Below are 26,913 nucleotides of genomic sequence, written 5' to 3'. Positions count from 1 at the left end.
AAATGGTACTTAAAAGTGCCTTTACATAGCGGTCTATGGGGACTATGTGTTCACTGTAAATATATATATATCTATATATATATATGTATATGCTTATATACATATATATTTATACACATAAATATATATGTAAATATTCAAATATATATTTATTTTACATTTGCTGCCCATCGCTGCACGACTTAACCTCTTTGCTGCTCTAGGTTCTCTGCCATGTCTCACGGCATGAGAATGAGTCTCCCATTGAAGCCTATGGAAGCGCACTTTCTTTCAAAATAAAAGCAAGGTCACATTCGCATTACGCCTCACCTCTAATACCAGCGCATAATTGCGCTTGCAAAAGCACAATTTTGCACTCCAATCATAATCTGGCCCTAAATAAATACATAAAATAAAAATATACATAATTCTGTTTGTTTTTCAAAGGGTAATTAACTTTTTAAATATAATTTACTGATAAGTTTATAAAATATGGGACCTTACTATTGCATGGGGTTAGCCATGAGTTAAAGTGGCAGACTGCACAACCAAAATCCAGTAGTACAAACAATAATTAAATTATATTAAAATTTGAATGTATGTTTTGCACATTAAAGAAAATTCTGAGCAACTCATAACAGTTTAACAGATGCATTGGACTAAATATAAATGCTGGCTCTGTGTGACATTTCCATGCAAATCGTTTTGATAGGATTTAACAAATGCAAATTGTTTAGTAATTTTTGTTCATGCTTCTTATTCTGTTTTAATAACTAGACTAGTATAGATTTCTGCAACAGTTGAACTGCAATTACCTAATAGTTGTGCAGCTCAAATTAGGAAAACAACACATCTTACATAAGTATTTATCTTATATCTTATTATTGATACACTAAATAGTGATACACTAAATAATGTATTTGTAATGTAAATTAGTGATACACTAAATAATGTATTTGGTTGATACATAGCTAAAGGGTCATTGTATTGCATGGGAAACTTTTGTATTTAGGTTTATTTTTGTATTTCAATAAACACGTTTTTGCTCATTAAAACTCCAATGGATATTCTTTCAATAACCATCACTCTCAGGCAAGCAGCTGCCCCTTGAGCCCACAAATAGTTTTCCCGGTGTTATGCTGAAAATGGTTCCCCCATTGGCAGTAATTTCCCCTGGTGTTCAGCAATCTTCCGCGCTTTGCCCCCCCCTCCCCCCGCTGCAGCTACTCCCACTATCCGCTGTGTGAGAAGCATTGCTAACTCTTGTCTGTCACTGGACTCAGATACTACTCCCTCAGACTATAAACGCTGCAAGGGATCTGCAAGGTGTCAGTGACTGGCCCTTGCAGTGTCCGCCACCCATTTTGAGGGATTGATGGTCTGAGGCAGGAGTACCTGACTCCAGTGGCAGACAAGAGATAGCAATGCTCCTTACACAGCCGTTTTGTGCCGTTGATGGTCTGAGGAGGGGTACCTGACTCCAGTGGCAGACAAGAGATAGCAATGCTCCTTACACAGCCGTTTTGTGCTGTTGATGGTCTGAGGGAGGAGTACCTAACTCCAGTAGCAGACAAGAGGTAGCAATGCTTCTCACACAGCCGTTTTGTGCTGTTGATGGTCTGAGGGAGGAGTACCTGACTCCAGTGGCAGACAAGAGATAGCAATGCCTCTCACACAGCCGTTTTGTGCTGTTGATGGTCTGAGGGAGGAGTACTGACTCCAGTGGCAGACAAGAGATAGCAATGCTTCTCACACAGCCGTTTTGTGCTGTTGATGGTCTGAGCGAGGAGTACCTGACTCCAGTGGCAGACAAGAGATAGCAATGCTTCTCACACAGCCGTTTTGTGCCGTTGATGGTCTGAGGCAGGAGTACCTGACTCCAGTGGCAGACAAGAGATAGCAATGCTCCTTACACAGCCGTTTTGTGCCGTTGATGGTCTGAGGGAGGAGTACCTGACTCCAGTGGCAGACAAGAGGTAGCAATGCTTCTCACACAGCCGTTTTGTGTTGTTGATAGTCTGAGGAGGAGTACCTGACTCCAGTGGCAGACAAGAGATAGCAATGCCTCTCCCACAGCCGTTTTGTGCTGTTGATGGTCTGAGGGAGGAGTACTGACTCCAGTGGCAGACAAGAGATAGCAATGCTTCTCACACAGCCGTTTTGTGCTGTTGATGGTCTGAGTGAGGAGTACCTGACTCCAGTGGCAGACAAGAGATAGCAATGCTTCTCACACAGCCGTTTTGTGCCATTGATGGTCTGAGGGAGGAGTACCTGACTCCAGTGGCAGACAAGAGATAGCAATGCTCCTTACACAGCCGTTTTTTGTGCCATTGATGGTCTGAGGGAGGAGTACCTGACTCCAGTGGCAGACAAGAGGTAGCAATGCTTCTTACACAGCCATTTTGTGCCGTTGATGGTCTGAGGCAGGAGTACCTGACTCCAGTGGCAGACAAGAGATAGCAATGCTCCTTACACAGCCGTTTTGTGCCGTCGATGGTCTGAGGGAGGAGTACCTGACTCCAGTGGCAGACAAGAGGTAGCAATGCTTCTTACACAGCCGTTTTGTGCCGTTGATGGTCTGAGGGAGGAGTACCTGACTCCAGTGGCAGACAAGAGATAGCAATGCTCCTTACACAGCCGTTTTGTGCCGTTGATGGTCTGAGGGAGGAGTACCTGACTCCAGTGGCAGACAAGAGGTAGCAATGCTTCTCACACAGCCGTTTTGTGTCGTTGATAGTCTGAGGGAGGAGTACCTGACTCCAGTGGCAGACAAGAGATAGCAATGCCTCTCACACAGCCGTTTTGTGCTGTTGATGGTCTGAGGGAGGAGTACTGACTCCAGTGGCAGACAAGAGATAGCAATGCTTCTCACACAGCCATTTTGTGCTGTTGATGGTCTGAGAGAGGAGTACCTGACTCCAGTGGCAGACAAGAGATAGCAATGCTTCTCACACAGCCGTTTTGTGCTGTTGATGGTCTGAGGGAGGAGTACCTGACTCCAGTGGCAGGCAAGAGATAGCAATGCTCCTTACACAGCCGTTTTGTGCCGTTGATGGTCTGAGGGAGGAGTACCTGACTCCAGTGGCAGACAAGAGGTAGCAATGCTTCTTACACAGCCGTTTTGTGCCGTTGATGGTCTGAGGCAGGAGTACCTGACTCCAGTGGCAGACAAGAGATAGCAATGCTCCTTACACAGCCGTTTTGTGCCGTTGATGGTCTGAGGGAGGAGTACCTGACTCCAGGGGCAGACAAGAGATAGCAATGCTCCTTACACAGCCGTTTTGTGCCGTTGATGGTCTGAGAGAGGAGTACCTGACTCCAGTGGCAGACAAGAGATAGCAATGCTTCTCACACAGCCATTTTGTGCCATTGATGGTCTGAGGGAGGAGTACCTGACTCTAGTGGTCTCCCCCTTGACCCACGCAGCGCCACTTTTGTTTCTCGGGGGTTGGGTGGGCCCATGTCACATGACGCCGAGCTCAGACTAAAGTAGTCAGAACTCAGTAGCGGCAGGAAAGTGACTGACAAGTCAAGAGAGGGAAGTTTAGAACTTAAAGAAGTCAAGGTAGGAAGAATTGTTTGTGAGCAGAGTGCAGACTGTTCTCTGCTCCCCATTCCATTATTTAAAACCTTTATGCACGGTAAGACTGAATGTAAAAAAAAATATTTATGAAGCAAAGAACTGGCCATAGACACATTTGGATAAATTGCGTTATAGTAGAGAATATTAAATTGTTTAGGATTTTTACCTGCCCTCATTTTCCACAGATAGACCTGTGCTTGTCAGCCTTGAGGTATATAAATTGTTCTTTCTCCCAATCAAGTGGCATTTTATTTCCATCATGTATCAGATATGTGAAGAGTTTAATGTGGCAAGGATTTAATTGTAAGAGATATGCCACAGTGGTAATTTGAAAGGCAAACATATATTTGCAAACAGTAAGAGGCAGTGAATTGTGAAGTTGGAATTCTAATATTAAATACTGAAAACAGATTCTACATAAAGTACATATTACATTTTTTAGTTCTAACAATGAGGTAGTTCTGTTTTGCTAGTTTATAAACCTGATAATATATAAATAAATCAATGTATATATTTATGTCTACATCTATACTATACTAGTATGTATGTGTGTGTGTGTTTTGACAATAAGTCTGCCTGCCTACCACACTCCAGGCCTGATTGATTAATCGCTAATCTAAACCAATCATGACTATAAAAATTAATTAATAGATAGCAGTGTAAAAAGGCATAGTACATTATCCAAAGCAAGGAAGAGTGATGGTGCTTGTGAAAGGCTCAGGAGCTGCTGATTGGTGGCTGCACATATATGCCTCATGCTATTGGGGTAGAGAGCGAAATTGCATGGTGGGGGCAAGAAAATGTTTGCCCTTGGTCCAATCAATATTAAAGACGGCCCTGATCACTCTATGTTTACTGCCGGGCATTACACTACTCGCCTTTTAGGTTAGCAGCTCTCATGCTCACCAATCATTTCTATACATTTCCACTCCCAGGCTGTTGTCTCTTTGCCTACAAGGAGGCGGGAAAACTACAACTCCCTGTATGCTTCGCGCTTCTAAATATAAATGTTTCTTCGTTCTCTTGCTATCTTTATTTGAAAAAAGCAGAAATGTATGCTTAGGAGTCGGCTCCTGGATAGCAAGAGAACAAAGAAAGATTCGGTTTCTAACGAAATGTCTGAATGGCCATGTCTATCAGAGAGTATGGCACCTTTTCCCCCCCAAAAAAGCCCTGTATGTGTGTATATATAAATATATATACATATATATATATATATATATATATATATATATATATATATATATATATATATATATATATATATATATACATATACACAAATTACATTGCATCTTGAATTTGCGGCATTGCAAACTAAAACTAACAGCTTCAGAAAGTGGGAGAGGGCAGTTCCCTGGGCTGAACAGGGGAGTTCCCAAGTCTTGTGAAATTTGATAAGCATTTTAAACAAGCTGGTCTCACTGACTTGTATCGCCAGCTGTATGCAGGTGAAGTTTGCTCAAAATTCACAATAGACTTATTTTAACTAACAGAAAAGTAATATAGACTAAAATATAGACAAAAGCAAGTTAAAATGTTGTGAAAACATTTCAGTTTATTTTGGAATTGATGCAAATGGAGCCTTTATATCAGCCCCAGCGGTTTTCCAGTTACCTTTTCTCTCCCATGTGAAATTTTGTATCCCAGAGAGCTTCATTGCTTTCTATGAAAGACATCTCTCATCTGCCTCTGAAGTCTGTTCTATAATCAGAATTTGTAAAATCACAACTCCCTACAGTGCCTGGCTGGACACCAGTGAAAACTGACGGAGGAGGAGTTAAATTACAATCTCCCTACACACGTTGCGTAGTACTACGCAACCTGCATAGCTATTGTATTTTTAACTCCTCCCGCCCGGCGCATTGCTCAGAGGAAGATGCTTCCATTCTAAAGCCAGTAGAGGTTGGTATAGTCTTGACTTGAAATAGTGGAATTAAAGTATAGAAAAAAAGAAAATCTTAAAAAAAAAAAAACTTCTCTCTTATATTTTGTTTATTTTCTTCCCTTTACCTGTCTCTTTGTAGTAGTTTTCCTAATTTCTTCAAATGGACTTACATCACTGTTTGTTTTCCTCCCTCCATATTCTTTATTTTTTTTTTTAAATAATTATTATTTTTCATTCTAATAGTTTTCCCACGCACAAAGCCATTCCACCTGAATTCCAGTAATTGTCATCCAGCAGATCAGCCATATTCCTCCAGTATTATAGTAATTGCCAGTAACATCAGTCGTGGTTAGCTCACATCCATATTGAGAGCTTTCTGATATAAATTTAATGTATGACTCCAATGTCTGTCCATGATCAGAAGTAGTTTTGAATAATTCCTAACTGGGAAGATAACTTGGAAGTCTTGTGGTCCTTTTAAACATAATTCTTTTTTCCCACTTTCTGCCTTTGTATCCAGCTTAAACATTGGCACTCACCTTCATATGTCATTTGGAAGTATCCCCTCAGTTCTGTCATTCAGCTAGTTAATTCCAAAAAATAATTGTTAAAAATGTGTAAATATATACATTATGTAAACTTAGCTATGTTTATACTAGTTATGTACAGTATGTGTGTGTGTATATATATATATATATATATATATATATATATATATATATATATATACATACACACACATTATAGAGGTTTGTACCTTTTTTAAAAAAAATAATGTTAGTGGTCCACGGGATTTAATTAAGAGTTTAGTGGTCCCTGAGGTCCGATATTTTGGCGACTCCTGCTCTATATTATATATATATTATAGATCAATCAACCTGCCAAACATTTAGGCAAACCATACAAGAAGCAGGCCAAATACTTATGGTTCATACCAGGACTGGGGACCGAACTTGCACACTGGTTTAACATTGGTTTAACATCCACTGAAGGTACCAGGAAACGCTTGAGAGGAGACCTACTGCTGCTACCATACCTCATATGTGTTGAGGTCTGCACCTGTAAGAGCAAATTTGGCTTTTTCTGTATTTTTATGAATTCTTCCTGACATACTACACCAGAGGATATCTTTGTCTCTGTGTGCGCCCTTCCCTCTTCTCTTGTCCTATATATAAATATATATATATATATATATATATATATATATATATATTAAGGTGCAATTTCCAATACTTGTAATACTACACTTTGGGTTTCTGCTTCTGTATATTGTTTAAATAGCTTTTCTACAGATAATACTGCAGTATTCATACTTTCATTATAGTACTGGACACTTAGCTTTGGTAATTAAACCATCAGTTCACTCAACAGTAAATCATTATCCTGTGGCAACTACGGTGTATGAATAAAGTTTTGGTTTGATCCCAGATTTGCCAATTTGTTTATGGGTGTGTTAAAGACAGATACATCTATACTACAAAGTGAGGGGACAGCCTGTTATTCTATGGTCGTTATATAGACGACCTTCTATTCATCTGGAAAGGGACCAATAAGTCAAATTGAGCCCTTTATTAAGGCCACAAATTAAAAAAGTATAGGTTTAAATTTTAAATGTAATATTTTACAGGAGACAATTGATTACCTAGATGTTTCTTTATCTTGGAAAACAAATGGTCAAATACAATCTTGCATCTTCTTCAAATCAGTAGATAGTAACAACTTTTTGGACTTCTACAGTAGTCACCATCAGAGTTGGAAACTTAACATCCCCTACAGCCAATTCTGTCGAATGTGTAGAAAGTCTTGTCTTAAAGAGTAGATTCAAGGAAAAGAACTATCGTGATTCAGTAATTAAATCAGGGTACCTTAGAGCCAGAGCCGTGGACAGAGACGATATGTTTTCTGAGATAAAGAAGAATGAAAACAAATCTGATAATAGCATCATAACATCCTTCATTATGAGGTACAACTCTAATTATAAGAAAATTAAGAAGATCTTGGAAAAACATTGGGATCTCTTAATAAGGGATCCACTTTAGAAACAGATACTAGGTAATAAACCTCTATGTACATTTTAGAGAGCACCCACATTACTAGAAACTAGCTCCCATTAAAGTAGTCATGAGTAAAATTAGACATAAAAGATTTGTTAAAAATATAAAAATGAACAAATCAACGTTGAGAATAGGCACATTTAAATGTAAACACAGTAGGTGCCACGTGTGAGTAAATTACAGATGGTGCCACCTCCATTAAATCGCATACAACAAGCAAAGTTTTTCCAATATCCTAAAGAATCAGCTGTGATTCTGCATACATAGTGTATTGTATCTCATGCGTGTGTGGCCTTCAATATATAGGGCGCACATGTAGGAAGATCAGACAGCGGTGGTCTGAACACTTAAGTAGTATCAAAAAGGGATCTATGAAATATAGTACCTCTAGACATCATACACACATTCATGGCCCCACACAGTATAACATGAGAATCACACCTCTTGAAATCATTTCTAAGAATGTTTTACACAACAGAATGCACACAATGTGAGACTTTCTGGATCTACAGGTTCGGATCCCTCTATCCAGATAGTCTCAATTAAGTTGTCGACACAGGAGCGTTTTGATCTTTCTCTTCTAGGTTTCATCATGAGTACTCCATCATTCTAACATCAATATTTGGTTAGACACACACCTTTAACTTTATTAGTTATGCACTAAGTTAATTACTCATTTTATGTTAATGAAATACTATTTGACATATCACATGATGTCGCTGATATCCTAATCTTAGGGCTGTTATGGTGTTTTTTTATATAAACAATTTATTCACCTCTTGTTAATACTCATTGGAGATTAATCCCCACTAGCATAGCCATTCACAAGCCCTCATAGTATAACACATTATTTTTCACATTGTTTTTTGGGCATCTCTTATTAATGTATATATAATTCTGCGCACACATTAGTCTTTCACGAGCACACAAAGTAGTTAGTGAATAGACAAGTCTCTCACTGACGACTTTGTTGTTTCTAGTGGACAGACAGAGTTGTTCATTCACGACTTTGCCAAACAATTGCACCTTAACCCCATCCCCTTGATTCTTTCTGATTAAAATATATCGCTTTCCTTTATACACTTAACACATTGTACTCAAATTGTTTTTTATTTTGCACTTAAATTGGCCATGTGTTAGTCAAAATACCTTAAAACATCATGATTGGCTTAGAACGCCAAACCGCTATGTGATACGATACTCACTCAATGACATACCTATCACACTATTCGAGTATATAGAATAAACGAACAAGGGCCGGTGTATAAAGTCCAAATGTGTATGTATTAGATAGGCATAGGTGATGAAATCAAGGCTTTTTTTAGTCCTTTAGAAGTGGTTGTGTTATGACATCACTCAAGTAGGCGTGTCATTTCGTGCACGCAAGGAACGAGCATACCACACCTCCCAGTATAATGCAATATGAAGATTAAGTAAGTTGAAACCAATTTGAAACATAGCTACATTAAGTAGCGAAGATTTACCACTATAGGTATTGGAAACAAAATAACAAGTAACTTTTGGATCATGTGTGAATCACTGTGTTAATAACGTCTGTCCTTATACTTTTTGTGTTACTTATGACATACTTTGCATAATATGGATCTTCTCATGAAATATGAACTTCTCTGCTTATATCATATCTGAATTATGTTGCTTATAACATACATTGCACAATGTGAATTTTATTGTTTTTGAAAGATACAATGTGTTGACATTTCTCTGACCGAATTAAGTTTACAATTGCAACTGATTCGAGGGATGATGTCAGGAAAAACATTCAAATCTGATTGGATGATATTGTGTTTAAATAGACTCCAATACTGTAAGCACTATATACCTGATGAAATGGCACGGAGATGCTGAGAAATGCATTGCAGCATTTGTGCACTTTTTAAGTTTTTGTTTTAAAATTGTATTTATTTTTTATTATATTCAAATATATATACTTTTTAATACTTAAAGTACATTGGCTTTTGTTCATTTTTTGGAGTCACAAACATAAGACACATCATCCTGATTGGCTTGGGAGAACCAGATTGCTGGATTGTAGTGAGCTGGGTCACTAAGATATCCCAGTATGCGTTTTTAGCATCTGGATGAGTATATAACCCCTAACTTATCCACCGGGGAAAGTGTACTTAACTTTACTGCACTAGGAGGCGCACTTTCTTCTTTGCTTGTTTTTGGCTATGAATGAACTTGCCTTGAAAACTCAAAACCTCTAGTAATATTTCCAAGTTTTTATAATGTGGCAAAAAATGAACACATGAATATTATTAATTTTTTCCATAAATATATAGACCTGTGAGAATAGTTAAAACTTTGTTTTAAAAATATATCTCATGGACTGCAGGCTATAGTCAGATGTTTTATTATGTAAAGATTACTTGTATTAACACAGTCCTGCTATAAGCCAATAATCTAAACACCCTGAGAAACCTATATTATCACTTTTCATGGTTCTTCTAATTGATGGGAACAGTGCCCCTTGCCTTTAGCTGATTACTTTCCGTTCTATCTTTATAATTTCTTTGGTTTAAATACTGTATGTCATAGTTGAACATGTGTTTTGGATATGGAATTTGAATAGAGAAATAGCACAACAGGTCTGATAGACTTTAAGATCATGAGTGGTAGTTGAAACGTGTAGTCAAGATAAAGAACATAAACAAAGCTTTCTCATGGTAAAGAGGGCATAACAATGCCATTCACAGAGGGTCTGTCAATTAAAAAACAATGTATAACACAATATTATAAATACGTTGTGTTCACAATCATGTAAGAACTTGGTTAATATCAAAAAACATTTACAAAAACTGAAGTGAAAGTATCCTGCGGCATTGCCAATAAACATCTAAATCTTGTTCCGTTTTGTACCTTAAAGTGATGGAAAATAATCCCCTTTTTAAAATCATATCTGAAATGTTAGTGGTATTTTAGAAGGAGTTTGATTAATCAGTATAATGAAGTTGTAACTTACTTTTTAATATAGATATAAAATTAAAATTCCCCTCTGCCATATGGGGAGAGCACTAATTGGACAAATATTCAACCTTTAGCTCACAGAAAAATGTATGTTTGAAGTGGGCAGCGGAGCATGGGGTATTTGAATTTCATATCTATATTAAAAGTAAGTTATAGCGCATCTTCGTTACATCTGATGAATTAAACTCCATCTAAAATATCACTAACATTCCGGATCTGATTTTAAAAGGGGAGAGTTAACCAGCACTTTAAGGTGTAGGAAGGCTAATTCTTGCTAGAGAATGTTAGCATGATTGCAAGATTACTGCAGGATCTATACATAAAGACATTCGGCTAGATTACGAGTTTTGCGTTAAGCTGAAAAAGCAGCATTAGGTCCTAACGCTGCTTTTTCCCTACCGCTGGTATTACGAGTCTTGCAGGTATAGGGGCACCGCACACTTTTCTGGCCTTACCGCAAACCGACTTACGTAAAGTTTGTAAAGTCTTTTTTCTATGGGACTTCCATAGCGCTGATATTACGAGTTTGTCCTGGGAGGCCAAAAGGTGAGTGGTACACCCTCTACCTCCAAGATTCCTAACGCATTCTAAAGTCAGTAGTTATGAGTTTTACACTACAACGCTGTAGCATAAAACTCATAACTAAAGAGCTAAAAAGTACACTAACACCCATAAACTACCTATTAACCACTAAACCGAGGCCCTCCCGCATTGCAAATACTAAAATAAAATTATTAACCCCTTATCTGCTGCTCCGGACGTCGCCGCCACTCGAATAAACATATTAACCCCTAAACCGCCGCACTCCCGCCTAGCAAACACTAGTTAAATTTTATTGACCCCTAATCTGCCGCCCCTAACATCGCTGCCACCTACATTATACTTATTAACCCCTAATCTGCCGCTCCGGACATCGCCGCCACCAACATTATATTTATTAACCCCTAATCTGCCGCCCCCAACGTCACAGCTACTATTCTAAATTTATTAACCTCTAAACCTAAGTCTAACCCAAACCCTAACACCCCCTAACTTAAATATAATTAAAATACATCTAAATAAAACCTACAATTATTATCTAAATTATTCCTATTTAAAACGAAATACTTACCTATAAAATAAACCCTAAGCTAGCTACGAAGAGGATGCTCAGCGTCGGATGTCTCAAAGATGGACCCGCTCCGTGCCGGAAGGATGAAGATAGAAGATGCCGTCTGGATGAAGACTTCTGCCCATCTGGAAGACCACTTCTGGTGGCTTTGTTGAGGACATCTTGCCGCTTGGATGAAGACTTCTTCCGGTAAGTGAATCTTCGGGGGTTAGTGTTAGGATTTTTTTAAGGGTGTATTGGGTGGGTTTATTTTTTAGGTTAGGGCTTTGGGCCTACAATAGAGCTAAATGCCCTTTTAAGGGCAATGCCCATCCAAATGCCCTTTTCAGGTCAATGGGGAGCTTAGGTTTTTTTAGTTAGGCTTTTATTTGGGGGGTTGGTTGTGTGGGTGGTGGGTTTTACTTAGTTTACTTCACTTTAGTTTACTTTAGGCCCTTTTAAGGGCTATTGATAGTTTAGTTTAGGCTAGGGTTTTTTTATTTTGGGGGGGCTTTTTTTATTTTGATAGGGCTATTAGATTAGGTGTAATTAGTTTAAATATCTTGTAATTTGTTTTTTATTTTCTGTAATTTAGTATTTTGTTTTTTTGTGATTTAGCTAATTTAATTTATTTAATTGTATTTAATTTAGGTAATATATTTAATTGTAGTGTTAGGTGTTAGTGTAACTTAGGTTAGGTTTTATTTTACAGGTAAATGTGTCTTTATTTTAGCTAGGTAGTTATTAAATAGTTAATAACTATTTAATAACTATTCTACCTAGTTAAAATAAATACAAACTTTCCTGTAAAATAAAAATAAACACTAAGCTAGATACAATGTAACTATGAGTTATATTGTAGCTAGCTTAGGGTTTATTTTATAGGTAAGTATTTAGTTTTAAATAGGAATTATTTAGGTAATAATAGTCATTTTTATTTAGATTTATTTAAATTATATTTAAGTTAGGGGTTCTTAGGGTTAGGATTAGACTGAGGTTTAGGGGTTAATACATTTAGAATAGTGACTGTGACGTTGTGGGCGGCAGATTAGGGGTTAATAAGTGTAGGTAGGTTGCAGTGACATTGGGGGCGGTAGATTAGGGGTTAATAAATATAATATAGGTGGCAGCGATGTCCGGAGCGGCAGATTAGGGGTTAATAAATATAATGTAGGTGGCGGCGATGTCGGGGGCAGCAGATTAGGGGTTAATAAGTATAAAATTAGGGGTGTTTAGACTCGGGGTTCATGTTAGGGTGTTAGGTGTAAACATAACTTTAGTTTCCCCATAGGAATCAATGGGGATGCGTTACTGAGCTTTACATTGCTTTTTTGCAGGTGTTAGACTTTTTCTCAGCTGGCTCTCCCCATTGATGTCTATGGGGAAATCGTGCACGAGCACGTACGACCAGCTCACCGCTGACTTAAGCAGCGCTGGTATTGGAGTGCGGTATGGAGCACAATTTTGCTCTACGCTCACTTCTTGCCTTTTAACGCCAGGTTTGTAAAAACCCATAATACCAGCGCTGCAGGTAAGTGAGCGGTGAGAAAAAACTGCTCGTTAGCATCGCACAGCTCATAACGCAAAACTCGTAATCTGGCCGATTAATTTTTGACTGCTATGTCATTCTATAGCAATAGAAAAGAAATGTCTTAAGGTGTTTACTTTCCCTTCAAATGCACATTTTATTTCATGCATCATATAGAACATACAGGTTTACACAACTTTCCAATTTACTTCTATTTTCAAATTTTCTTTGTTTCCTTTTATACTTTGTTGAAAAAGCAGGGATTTAAGCTCAGGAGTGTGCACGTGTCTGCAGCACTAGATGGCAGCAGTTTGGCAACAATGTTATACATTAGCAAGAGCACTAGATGGCAGCACTATTTCCTGTCATGTGGTGCTCCAGACATGTGCAGGCTACCTATCTAGATATCTCTTCAACAAATAATTACATGAGAACAAAGCAAATTTGATACTAGAATAAACTGGAAACGTTTTTTAAATTGCATTTTCTCTCTGAATTATTAAAGAAATATTTTGGATTTCATGTCTCTTTAAAGGATCATTAAACTAGAAATACAATACACTTGAAATGTTTACTGAATTAAATGTAAGGAAATTGAATATGTTTATTATTTATTTATTTTGCTTGCTTCTGCTGTAAAGGAACTCTGAAAATTAACGGCCAGATTACGAGTTTTGTCGGTAAAGACCTGCGGTGCTAACAAGCCTTTTTTTCCAGCGCTCACTTAAGACAACGCTGGTATTACAAGTTTTCTGAATGGCTGTGTTAGCCTCAGAAAAGTGAGCGTGGAGCAAATTTAGCTCCACTTCTCACTGTAATACCAGCGTTTCAGCGGAAAGCGGACTAAAATGTGCTCATGCACGATTTCCCCATAGGAAACAATGGGGCTGAGCTGGCTGGAAAAAAACCTAACACCTGCCAAAAAGCAGCGTCCAGCTCCTAACGCAGCCCCATTGTTTCCTATGAGGAAAGAAAAAATATGTCTGCACCTAACACCCTAACACGGCTCAAGGTAGGGTGATCTTCAAAGGGGTAGTGTTAGGTTTTTTTAAGGGGGGATCGGGTGGGTTTTAGAGTAGGGGTGTGTGGGTGGTGGGTTGTAATGTTGGGGGGGTATTGTATTTCCTTTTTTTTTACAGGTAAAAGAGCTGATTACTTTGGGGCAATGCCCCACAAAAGGCCCTTTTAAGGGCTATTTGTAATTTAGTGTAGGGTAGGGAATTTTATTATTTTGGGGGGCTTTTTTATTTTATTAGGGGGATTAGATTAGGTGTAATTAGTTTAAACATCTTGTAATTTTTTTTATTTTCTGTAATTTAGTTTTTTTTTCCGTAATTTAAATTATTGTATTTAATTGTAATTAATTGTAGGTAGTTTAGGTAATTTATTTAATGATAGTGTAGTGTTAGGTGTAATTGTAACTTAGGTTAGGATTTATTTTACAAGTAATTTTGTACTTATTTTAGCTAGGTAGTTATTAAATAGTTAATAACTATTTAATAACTATTCTACCTAGTTAAAATAAATACAAAGTTGCCAGTAAAATAAAAATAAATCATAAGATAGCTACAATGTAATTATTAGTTATATTGTAGCTATCTTATGGTTTATTTTACAGGTAAGTATTTAGTTTTAAATAGGAATAATTTATTTAATTGTAGTTATTTTATTTAGATGTATTTAATTTATATTTAAATTAGGGGGGTGTTAGGGTTAGGGTTAGACTTAGGTTTAGGGGTTAATAACTTTATTATAGTAGCGGCGACGTTGGGGGTGGCAGATTAGGGGTTAATAAATGTAAGTAGGTGTTGGCGATGTTAGGGCAGGCAGATTAGGGGTTAATAAAATTTAACTAGTGTTTGCGAGGCAGGAGTGCGGCGGTTTAGGGTTTAATACATTTATTATAGTGGCGGCGATGTCCGGTCAGCAGATTAGGGGTTTATAATTGTAGGTAGGTGGCAGCGATGTTGGGGGCGGAAATTAGGGGTTAAAACATATAATGTAGGTGTCGGCGATGTTAGGGGCAGCAGATTAGGGGTTCATAGGTATAATGTAGGTGGCGGCGATGTCCGGTCGGTAGATTAGGGGTTAATAATTTTTGTTATAGTGTTTGCGATGTGGGGGGGCTCGGTTTAGGGGTTAATAGGTAGTTTATGGGTGTTAGTGTACATTGTAGCACTTTAGTTAAGAGTTTTATGTTCCGGCGTTAGCCCATAAAACTCTTAACTACTGACTTTTAAATGCGGTAGAAGTCTTGCCAGGCGAGGGTCTACCGTTCACTTCTTCCAAGACTCTTAATACCGGCGTTAGGCAAATCCCATAGAAAAGATAGGCTACGCAATTTACGTAAGGGGATTTGCGGTAGGGAAAAGTTGCGGAAGAAAAGTGAGCGGTACACCTGTACCTGCCAAACTTGTAATACCAGCGTTAGATAAAAAGCAGCGTTAGGACCCCTTAACGCTGCTTTTTAAGGCTAACGCAGAACTCGTAATCTAGGCGTAAGTTTCTTCCACTCCACAAGAGAGTCTGGAGTGCACACACACCTAGATTACAAGTTTTGCGCTATAGAGGGTGCAAAACGAACGCAACAAAAGTTTCACCCTCCATAGCACTGCCATTCCGAGTTTTGGAAAAGCCGCCTTGTGCATGCGATATGGTGGCATTAATCTCAATACCGCACAAAATACAAGCGCTGCTTTGACGTGCTCGTGCATGCTTTCCCCATAAACATCAATGGGGAGAGAGTGTTAGAAAAAAAACTGACACCTGCGATCACAGAATGAAAAGCTCTATAACGCAACCCCATTGATGTCTATGGAGAAAAAAGTTATGTTTAAACCTAACACCCTAACATAAACCACAAGTCTAAACACTCCTAATCTGCTGCCCCCAACATCGCCGACACCTACATAATGTTATTAACCCCTAATCTGTCCCTCCCGATATCACTGCCACCTAAATAAATTTATTAACCCCTAATATGCCGCTCCCGATATCGCCGACAATATAATAAAGTTATTAACCCCTGTTCTCCCGCACCCCAACATCGCCCCAACTATAATAAAGTTATTAACCCCTATTCCGCGGCTCCCCGACATCACTGCCACTAAATAAAGTCATTAACCCCTAAACCTCTGGCCTCCCACATCACTGCTACTAAATAAACCTATTAACCCCTAAACCGACAGCACCCACATCGCAAAACACTAAATTAAACTATTAACCCCTAAACCTAACAACCCCTAATCTGCAGCTCCCGATATCGCCGCCACTATAATAAAGTTATTAACCCCTATTCCCCCGCACCCCAACATCGCCCACACTACAATAAAGTTATTAACCCCTATTCTGCCGCTCCCCGACATTGCTGCCACTAAATAAAGTTATTAACCCCTAAACCTCTGGCCTCCCACATCACTGCCACTAAATAAACCTATTAACCCCTAAACCGACAGCCCCCACATCGCAAAACACTAAATTAAACTATAAACCCCTAAACCTAACAACCCCATAACTTTAAATTAAAATTACAAGATCCCTATCTTAAAATAAATAAAAACCTACCTGGGAAATTAAAAAAACTTACGTTTTTACTATAAATTAAACTAACATTACTATTATACTAAAATTAAAATAACTATCAATTAAATAAATTAAATTACACATTAAAAAAAACTTTCACTACTAAAAAAAGAAAAAAAAATCTACAATTACAAAAAATAAAAAATACTAAATTACAAAAAATTTAATTTTAGTAGCTCTCATCCTATTGGGTGATTTTAACAGCCAATAGGATTTCATTAGCTCTCATCCTATTTGGCTTATTTGAATTTCAAAAATCAAATCAACCAATAGGAATGCAAGGGACGCCATTTTGAAAAGGCTCCCTTGCATTGAAGATTCAGTATACGGCGGCGACCATAAGAAGAGGATGCTCCGCAACGGATGTCTTCAGGATGGACCCGCTCCACGCCACCGGGATGAAGATAGAAGATGCCACCTGGATAAAGATAGAAATGGATGGATTAAGACCTCGCCACCTGGATGAAGACTTCTCACCGCCTGGATAAGGATGGATGTCCGGACTTCAGAAACTGTAAGTGGATCGTCGGGGGTTAGTGTTAGGTTTTTATAAACTTTTTTTGGGTGGGGTTTTTTTTTAGATTAGGGTTTGGGCTTTTCTTAAAAGAGCTGAATACCCTTTTCAGGGCAATGCCCATACAAATGCCCTTTTCAGGGCAATGGGTAGCTTAGGTTTTTTTTAGAGTTAGTTTTTTTTATTTTGGGGGTTGGTTGGGTGGTGGGTTTTACTGTTGGGGGTCTTTGTATTTTTTTTCAGGGAAAAGAGCTGATTTCTTTAGGGCAATGCCCTACAAAAGGCCCTTTTAAGGGCTATTGGTAGTTTATTGTAGGCTAGGGGTTTTTTTATTTTGGAGGGGCTTTTTATTTTTATAGGGCTATTAGATTAGGTGTAATTGTTTTTATTTTGGATAATTTCGCTTGTTATTTTTCGTAATTTAGTGTTTGTTATTTTTTGTACTTTAGTATTTTTTTATTTTTTTTAATTGTAGATTAATTTTTTTAGTAGTGTTAGGTTTTTTAATGTGTAATTTAATTTATTTAATTGATAGTTTTTTTAATTTTAGTATAATAGTAATGTTAGTTTAATTTATAGTTTAAAATTAGGTTTTTTTAATTTCCCAGGTAGGTTTTTATTTATTTTAAGATAGGGAACTTGTAATTTTAATTTAAAGTTAGGGGGTTGTTAGGTTTAGGGGTTATTAGTTTAATTTAGTTTTTGGCGATGTGGGGGGCTGGCAGTTTAGGGGTTAATAGGTTAATTTAGTGGTAGTGATGTGGGAGGCCAGAGGTTTAGGGGTTAATAACTTTATTTACTTTTTTATAGTGTGGGCAATTTTGGGGTGTGGGGGAATATGGGTTAATAAGTTTATTATAGTGGCGGCAATGTCGGAGAGCAGCGGAATAGGGGTTAATAAATTTTATTAGTGGTGGCGATGTCGGGTGCGGCAGATTAGGGGTTAATAACTTTAATATAGTGCTTGCGATGCAGGAGTGCCTCGGTATAGGGGTTAATAGGTAGTTTATGTGTATTAGTGTACTTTGTAACATTTTAGTTATGAGTTTTGGTCTCAGATTGCGAAACGGATCGTGTCGGAATACGGTGTAACGCAAGCTTTTTAGCCTCACCGCAAAACGTGTAATGGTAGTGCTATGGAAATCCCACACAATCCCATGTTATCCCACACAAAAACGTAATTTTTTTGTGTGCGGAACGGACGTTGCGTTACAGGCTAAAATGCTTGTGGTAATCTAGGTGACTGTTATTTTCTTTTTTTAATAAACTAGCATTTAACTAAAGTCAGTGCTTATGCTTAAATATTAAGAGCAAAATTCCAAAGGGGCATTTGCTCCTTCATTCCAGCAGGTAATATTACTTCTGTGTGATACTGGCAAAGAAGGGCTAAATTACTGTTCAAATATTATTGATTAGAAAGAAACCTGAAGAATATGTTAACTATATTGTAATGCTTTAAAAAATATATATTTTACACTACATTTATGTATTTAGAAATATGCAGAAAACTAAAATAAAAATATGTGCAATATTTTTTTGCTTATTGAATACCTCAAAGGTACAAATAAATTGCTGCTGTTTTGTTGGTCATACGTTTTGGGAAAAGACATTGCCTCCATTTTGTAGTATCAGTATATAACTAGAAAAGAAGATTAATTGCAATACAAGACTTCCTGACACATCATTATTTGATGTTTGCATAATTTTAGTTGGCCCTCATTAGATGCATAAAAAGCCTGCATCTGTTTGCTATTATACATAGAAAACTATGGACATTCTCCAATGTCACAGTACCCTTGTTCTCTGTGTGCCAGCATATCTGATGGACCATAACGAAATAATGGAAAACATAAAAACATTTCCTAAGATTTAATCAATAAACAGAACAAATAATAGTTTTATATAATTTTTATTAACAATTTTTGGGGCCCTATTCCAAAAAGGAAAGTTTGCCAAATGAAAATTTCAAACTAGTCAAATTTTTGGCCATCTTTTCTGTTTAGTTAATTAACCCAAGTTGTGTATGGCATACATCTGGTCTTCCTACACCATGCAAAAACTATAGGATTTCTATAGACATTTTCTTTTATATACGTATATATATATATATATATATATATATATATATATAATTATATATTTTTATATATATACACACAGTATGTATATGGAAGCTAAATATCTACATGCCTTTTGCTGAAAAGTTAATATGGGGACTGATAGAATTAAAGAGACACTAAACAGATTGAAAGTACAAGACATTTCTATTTTCTTGCTATGGAATAATCTGACAGCCTAGTCTAAACATTTTTAAAACAAATTACCTTGTTTGCTGCAATTGTTTTTAAGTAGCCAAACTCCACCACAGCCACAGTCATAGTGTTGGTGCAAGTGTATTGTTTTGTAGTTGTTATCAGTTAAAGCCAAAAAGGGAAAGATATGTAAAAGGTTTAACTGTGAAAAGTCAGTGGGTAGCATTTCCAGCAATGGGTTAAGAAAATCCTTCATTTTCAATTTTCAGCTCTTAATTACATGAAAAGTGGCACAATAAACACTGTTGTTTTACTAGGTATAGCTATAGCTGCTCCGGAGCCCATGTATTTACCACTGCTTCTTACTCCATCACTTCTGAGGTGGCGAAGAGAAATCACCCCAAACCTGCGCGATAGGCAGCAAGAGAGAAGGGGTGGGCTTTACACGCTCACTTGAGCATGTGATGATACATACAGGAAGCGGATGCACAAGTTAAGAAGCTTGTCCGCTCGCTTTTTAATACATGGACCCCTTAATATAAAAATCAAAAGAATATTACGGTCCTTTTGATATTAATGATGACTACTAATTTGTTTAAATGTGTTTTCACTTTCTTAATAAATAGTCCTAAAGCACGTGCACACAGGCCATTTCTTGCAGTACAGGGGTCCCACCTCTCTCTCTCTCTCTCTCTCTCTCCCTCCCCCATCTCTTTTGCTCTCTCTCTCCCCCCTCTCTTTTGCTCTCTTTCCCCCTGTCTTTTGCTCTCTCTCTCCCCCCTCTATTTTGCTCTCTCTCTTTTTCCATTCAAAAGTTTATTGAAAACCATAATATTACAAAGGAAAATGTTAAAGACGAGAAATTATACAATGGTTTCAAGATACACCCATGTAGTATTGTCCTCTTTTTTGGGGGGGGATAATATTGGGGGGAAAAACAAATAGGGAAATAGGAGGAAAAACAATATATTAATACAGTGATAATAAAAAAAGAAGATATCATTACTGTCAATATAGAGTCAGTACGTCTCACATGTTACAAATACAAGTAATATTTTGTTAGTGCATTAAGGAAGACTGAGTCGGGCTATCTTTGGAGTGTTCTTGTTTTTTTGAGTATAGGTTTCCCACATAGAGGTCATTTGGGCATATACATCAGTGTTTCTAGTTTTCATGTACTAGAATTCCTCCAACGAGACCGTGTGATTACATTCCAGCTGCCAACGGGAAAGGGAGGGGATCTTGTCTGATTTCAAATTCCTTGCAATCAGAATTTTAAAACTATTACTTAGGATATTAAACAGTTATTTGGTAAGAGTTGGAATTTTTTTAGGAACTTTATTAAAAAGCCATAAACATGGGTCTAAAGGGATGGGGGTGTCAAGAATTTTACTTGCTTACTTGAGCCCTTGTTCCAGATGGGGGTTATTTTGTTACATTGCCACCTTATATGAGCCATGTGAGTTACATTGGAGCCACATCTCCAGCACTGCACGGATTTGAGTTTATATATTCTTTTACATCTCTCAGGGGTTAGGTACCATCTTTGTAATATTTTCAAGATAAGTTAAACAAATTTACATGAGACTGAGGACTTCTTAATGTTAGAGAATATGTATAACGCTTCTGTGTAGGTAATGTCTATGCCTAGTTTGGTGTTCCATCTGTCTATATAATAGGGTAGAGAACCATGGGGTTGTTGTAAAAGAATGGAATACGTAAGAGATAAAGCATGCCTGATTGGGGTGATTTTATTACATAGGGATTCAAAGGGTGTCATTGATCTGGTCATGTTTTTTGTTTTGAGGGTGGGATGAGATGTAGGAATATCATTGTCTGTAGAATAAACAATTTTTAAACACATGGAAACCTGTAGTGATAAGTTCTTCTATATTAGGAGAGTATTGATCATTACCCAGATGATGGATTTGTAATGATCTAAGTGATGTGCCTAAGTGTATAGAAGAGATTTGTAGTCCCGGTGTGAAATCGTTATGCGTTAAGGGTGTTAGTGGGGAGAATTTTGAGGATATGTTTGGGTTCTCAATTAGGATCCAATCCCAGATTTTAAAAGTTTCAGTCACGGTTTGTGAGGAGAATTTTAGAAATGTATTTCTATCTTTGGGAGACCAGCACAATTGGCCCAGGTGTGGAGTTGAGCGATATCGTGTTCCAGTTTAACCCAAATTTTGTTATTTAGGTTCGAGAACCAATCAACTATGCATTGAATTGAAGGAAAGTGGCTTGTCTATAGCGATATAGGTCAGGGACTCCAAGTCCCCCCATATTGATTGGGAGTAACATCATTATTTTGCTGATTCCGGCTCTAAAGTTATGCCATATAAAGAGATTTGACTGTAGTGAACTTATGTATGAGGAGGGAAGAGGTATGGGTAGGGTTTGAAAAAGGTAAAGAAGTCGAGGAAGGATATTCATTTTAATGAGATTAATTCTACCTATCCAAGGGATACATTTTCTCTTCCACGAAGACAAGTCTGCTATTATAGTAGCAAGGAGGGGTTTAAAGTTGTGGTTGAAAAGGCCGTCCGGTCTTGGGGTTAGATAGATTCCTAAATATTTAAGTGATGTCTGTTGCCATCTGAATGGGCATATCTGTTTGATTAAATTTTCCTCTGTATGGGGTACACTAATGTTCATGATTTTGGATTTGTTTCTATTAATTAGGAAATTGGACACATGTCCGAATTCATCTAATTGATGGATAATTTGGGGAATAGCAGTAATTGGATTAGTTATATAGAATAATACATCGTCGGCATACAACATAAGTTTGTGGTGGGAATTTTGGATTTGTATTCCGGTAATAAGAGGGTGATTACGGATTTTTTGAGCTAGTGTTTCTATCGCACAAGCAAATAGAAGGGGGGCTGGTGGGCAGCCCTGCTTTGTGCCGTTAGATATAGTAAAGGGGGAGGAAAGCAAGCCATTGACAAGGACTCGGGCAGTGGGAAAAGAATACATGGCAAATACTTTAGTAATGAATTCTTGGCCTATACCCATTTTTTGGAGAACTGCTTTTAAAAATTGCCAACCGACACGGTCAAACGCCTTTTCCGCGTCAGTTGACAGAATCATAAGGAGTATTTTTATGTACAGTATATTCTGTTAATTGCGTCGCTCTGACCATGTTATCTTTGGCTTCCCTGGTGGGTACAAATCCCACCTGGTCTTCTCTGATTAGGTTTGGGAGGATTGAATTTAGTCTAGTGGCAAGTAGTTTGGCGTAAATTTTTAAGTCTGTATTCAGAAGCTAGATCGGTCTATAATTCTCTACATATTGAGGATCTTTACCTGGCTTTGGGATTATAGATATATATGCTTCTACCGTCTGTTGTGGGAACGGATTTGTAGGGGAGATAGAGTTAAAAAGGGTAAGGAAATGTGGGGAGAGGATATCTATAAAAAGTTTTATAGTAAAAATTGGTAAATTCGTCAGGACCAGGGGATTTGTCAGAAGAAGATCTTTAATGGTTTTGTGCATCTCGGTAAGAGAGAAAGGACTGTTAAGGTGGGATGATTGTTCCTTGGAGATTTTAGGAAAGTCAATATCCATCAAGAACTGGTTTATTGAGGATGATATGTCTCCTGTATGGATTGAGTGTGCTAGAGGGTGTGTTGTTGTTAGGTTATATCATTTTTCATAATAAGCACGGAAAGATTTGGCAATGGATGCAGTGTCATTATGTGTTTTATTTGAGTATTTGACGGGGAGGATATAAGATCTGTTAGATCTGCATTTTAGTCTGCGAGCAAAGACTTTACTGCATTTGTTGTCCCCTTCGTAGTAAGATTGTTTAAGTTTAAAAGCTAGGTTTTTGCATTCTTTGTCTAGAAGATGGAAAGTGATTTGTTTTACACCTTGTAGTTCCTCGCTTAATTCATTAGGGTTTTTTTTAATTGGTTTTCAATATCATTTCATTTGTATAGGGAAAGGTGAAGCAGCTGTCTTTGTTGTTTAATAAGGTGGGCTTTCATACTCATAAGTTCTCCTCTTATAGTTTTTTTATGGGCCTCCCAAACAGTATGGAAGAGGGGGACAGAATTTATATTTATGTCAAAGTATTCTTTAAGGGTTTTTTCAATGTTTTCATTGTATTGTAGGAGATTTAGGATTTCTTCACTGAGTCTCCAGATATATGTGGTGGGAGAAGCTGAAGGCCAGGTTATGGAGCATGAGACCATAGAGCTATCTGACCATGATGTTGGAATTATGAAGGATTGCCTTATGAAGGACAGGCAAGTGACATCAGATAAAATATAATCAATACGGGAGAAAAAAATGTATATTTCCTAGTTTCAGGGTGGAACGTTCTCCACACATCATGAACTGCTAGATCTCGTAGGCGGTGCATAATACTATTAATTGTCCTATGTGGTGTTGAAGATGTATGATTCAAGTTATCTCAGTATGTGTCTAGAGAGACATTAAGGTCCCCTCCTATAATAAGCAAACCTTTTGTAACTTCTAGGATTTTTTTGGAGAGGGAGAAAATACATCTATCCTGATTGGTATTAGGGGCATAGGCGCAAACTAGTGTGACAACTGTGTTGAATAGTCTTCCAATCAATATTAAGTATCTGCCCTCATTATCTTTGTATGAATCAATCAATTGGAAGGGGATTCCCTTCTTTATGAGAATGCTAACACCGTTGGTTTTAATGCTGTTTGAGGAGTAATATGAAGTTCCGAATTTATATGAAAATGCTTTGGGCTCTTTGCCTCTGACAAAGTGAGATTCCTGTAATAAAATCAGGTCGCCCCCTTTGTTTTTAAGGTCCCTATATTACAATGTTCCTTTTATGTGGGTTATTCAGTCCCTTTGAGTTAATCGTGTTGTTTGAGGTACGAATGTGGTGTTTTAGAGATTGTAATGTAGAACTTATAAAATACAAATTAGTCAAGCGTGTCGTTGGTTTTTTTTTGCACATATGTGAGAACAGTAATTACTAACCATTATTGAAGGATTTCGTGCTGATATATCATTAAGCAACAATGTGAGGTAACAGTAACAGCAAAAATAAATAACTGGGTTTGGGGAATGGGTGTAAACAAATATAACAGATTACATTAATGCAGAACAGGTAACATTTTAACTTAGACTCTGAGTGAGTTCAGCATGTATACAATAGATGAGTAAAGTTCTTCATCTTTTAAGGCATCTAGCATAAAAAATCTGAATGCTAGTAGTCTTTAGACAGAGGTAATTACTAGGTAACAACTTTAGGTTATATAAAAGCATGTAAACATTTGAACAGGTCATTCAGTCATATTGTCTCATTAACTGGAGATATTATAAGGTTCTCATGGTCGATCTAGTGACGAGGATGGAGAGGTGTTAGCTTTTTCTCTTCTTTTTTTAAAGGGTTGAACCTTATTCCAATGTGATATCTGCAGGGTGGGAGTTTGCGTGTTGGTGTTCGAAGGGTGAGAACCATCTGAAGAGGAGGAGGGAAGGCCTGGAGGTTTCAAGGGGAATCCCAGTCCCTTTGAAAGTTTTTCCAGATCTTGAGGGCCCTTGTAGACGTGTGTAGTTCCTTCATGGTTTATTATGAGACTGAATGGGAAGCCCCAATGATATTTGATTTGTTTTTCTTGAAGCGTGGATGTGATGAAGCGGACCGCTCTGAAGTGTGCTAGGGCACAAGTCAGGGTATATTTGTAGGTCATGGTCCAAGTAGGAAATTGAGCGCAATGTTCTGGCTTTCATCCAGATGTCATCTCTGTCAGTAAATTGGAGAAATTTGAGAATTATGTCCCTGGGAGGGGCTGAGGGAGGAGGAGGTGGCCATAGGGTTCTGTGAGCCCTCTCTATTTCTATCAGAGAGGCTTGAGGGTTTTTTGTTATGTGTTGAAAGAGGCCTTGTAAGTAATCTGTCAGCTGGTCTTACCGATTCAGGCACCCCTCTAATATGGAGGTTACTCCTCCTGCTCCTGTTTTCCAGATCCTCAACTTTTTCTTGAAAGACATCTATTTTGGAGTCATGTATACTGGACTGCGAATATAAGGAGCTTACTACGTTGTAGGTAGCATCTTGTGTTTCTTCAATGTCAACTATTCTGTCTCCCATTTCTGCAATATCTTTGCGCATACTAGTTAGCTCTCTTGTGATGAGAGATTTGAGAGAATCAAAATCCTCATAAGATGGAAGCTTAGCAATATCTTGTTTGAGTTGCAAAATGTAGTCTGAGGATGGCAGTGAGCCAGTAGGTGCCGACATTCCATGAATTGGGTGGTCTGGTGCTTCCATTGCAGCAGTATGAAAAAAGGAACTAACTAGAGCAGTGGAATTAGGCTGATGTTTTGGGTTCCTTTCTCCTTTGGTTTTACTTTTGGAAGCCATCTGTTAAGGTAGTTCACTTTTATGGTCAGCTGTCTGCTAAGTGTGTGGGTTTCCTGATTGGGCCAAGTGGTATTGCAGGCCCTTCTGACTGTGTTATGCCCTCAGGAGCACAGTGCACAATTCACATTGATCTGGATATATGTCTTAGTACAGAACTATGTATGACATATATTTTCCACAGTTGAAAATATAGGTTATGGTGTGCAGATTATTAAGAAATAGAATGTAATATTCCTCTGCTGCATATCGTATTTTTTTATTTTATTATTATTTGGAGGTTCCGTAGTGTAGTTTAATAGGGGCCTATGTATGCACAAGTGGTCAGTATGCTGCCTGTATAGGGGAAGAGTGGTGTCTTTGAGTCACTCCTTACCTACTGTCTACTATTAGGCTGCCTTCATTTGGTGCCGATATTCCCCCAGAGCCGCTATGTAATAGCGATCCGCATGACAGGAGGTATTCTCTCTGGCTGCATGTGTTCTAAGATGGCGACCGTTGAACTGTCTGCAGAAATGTTAGTCGGTGTTGCGAGCAGACTCGCCCATCATAGGCTGTGTAAGTTTCACATCTGGCTCTAACGATGTTGAGCCATAGAATGCAGTGTTCTTGTGATGAAGGACACTGTTATTGCTGCAGTTAGTCTGTCCGTTGTACCAGAGCTGTGTCTCTACACGGCCATTAGCCTGCTTGGCCAAGCTCTGTCTCTAAAAACTCTCCCCCTATCTTTTGGTCTCTCTCTCTCCCCCTCTCTTTTGCTCTCTCTCTCCCCCTCTCTTTTGCTCTCTCTCCCACTCTCTTTTGCTCTTTCCCCTCTCTCTTTTGCTCTCTCTCTATCCCCCTCTCTTTTGCTCTCTCTCTTCCCTTCTCTTTTGCTCTCTCTCTCTCTCTCCCCCCCCCCTCTATTTTGCTCTCTCTCTCCCCCCCATCTATTTTGCTCATTTTCTCTCTCTCCCCTCTCTTTTACTCCCTCTCCCTCCTCTCTTTTGCTCTCTCTCCCCCTCTTTTTGCTTTCTTTCTCTCTCCCCCTCTATTTTGCTCTCTCTCTCTACCCCTTTCTTTTGCTCTCTCTATCGCCCCCTTTCTTTTCCTCTC

This window comes from Bombina bombina, chromosome 5 (genome assembly GCF_027579735.1).
Source record: "Bombina bombina isolate aBomBom1 chromosome 5, aBomBom1.pri, whole genome shotgun sequence".
In the NCBI taxonomy this organism is placed as follows: Eukaryota; Metazoa; Chordata; class Amphibia; order Anura; family Bombinatoridae; genus Bombina; species Bombina bombina.
The sequence above is the reverse complement of the archived record's forward strand: the minus strand, read 5'-3'. Positions refer to the sequence as shown.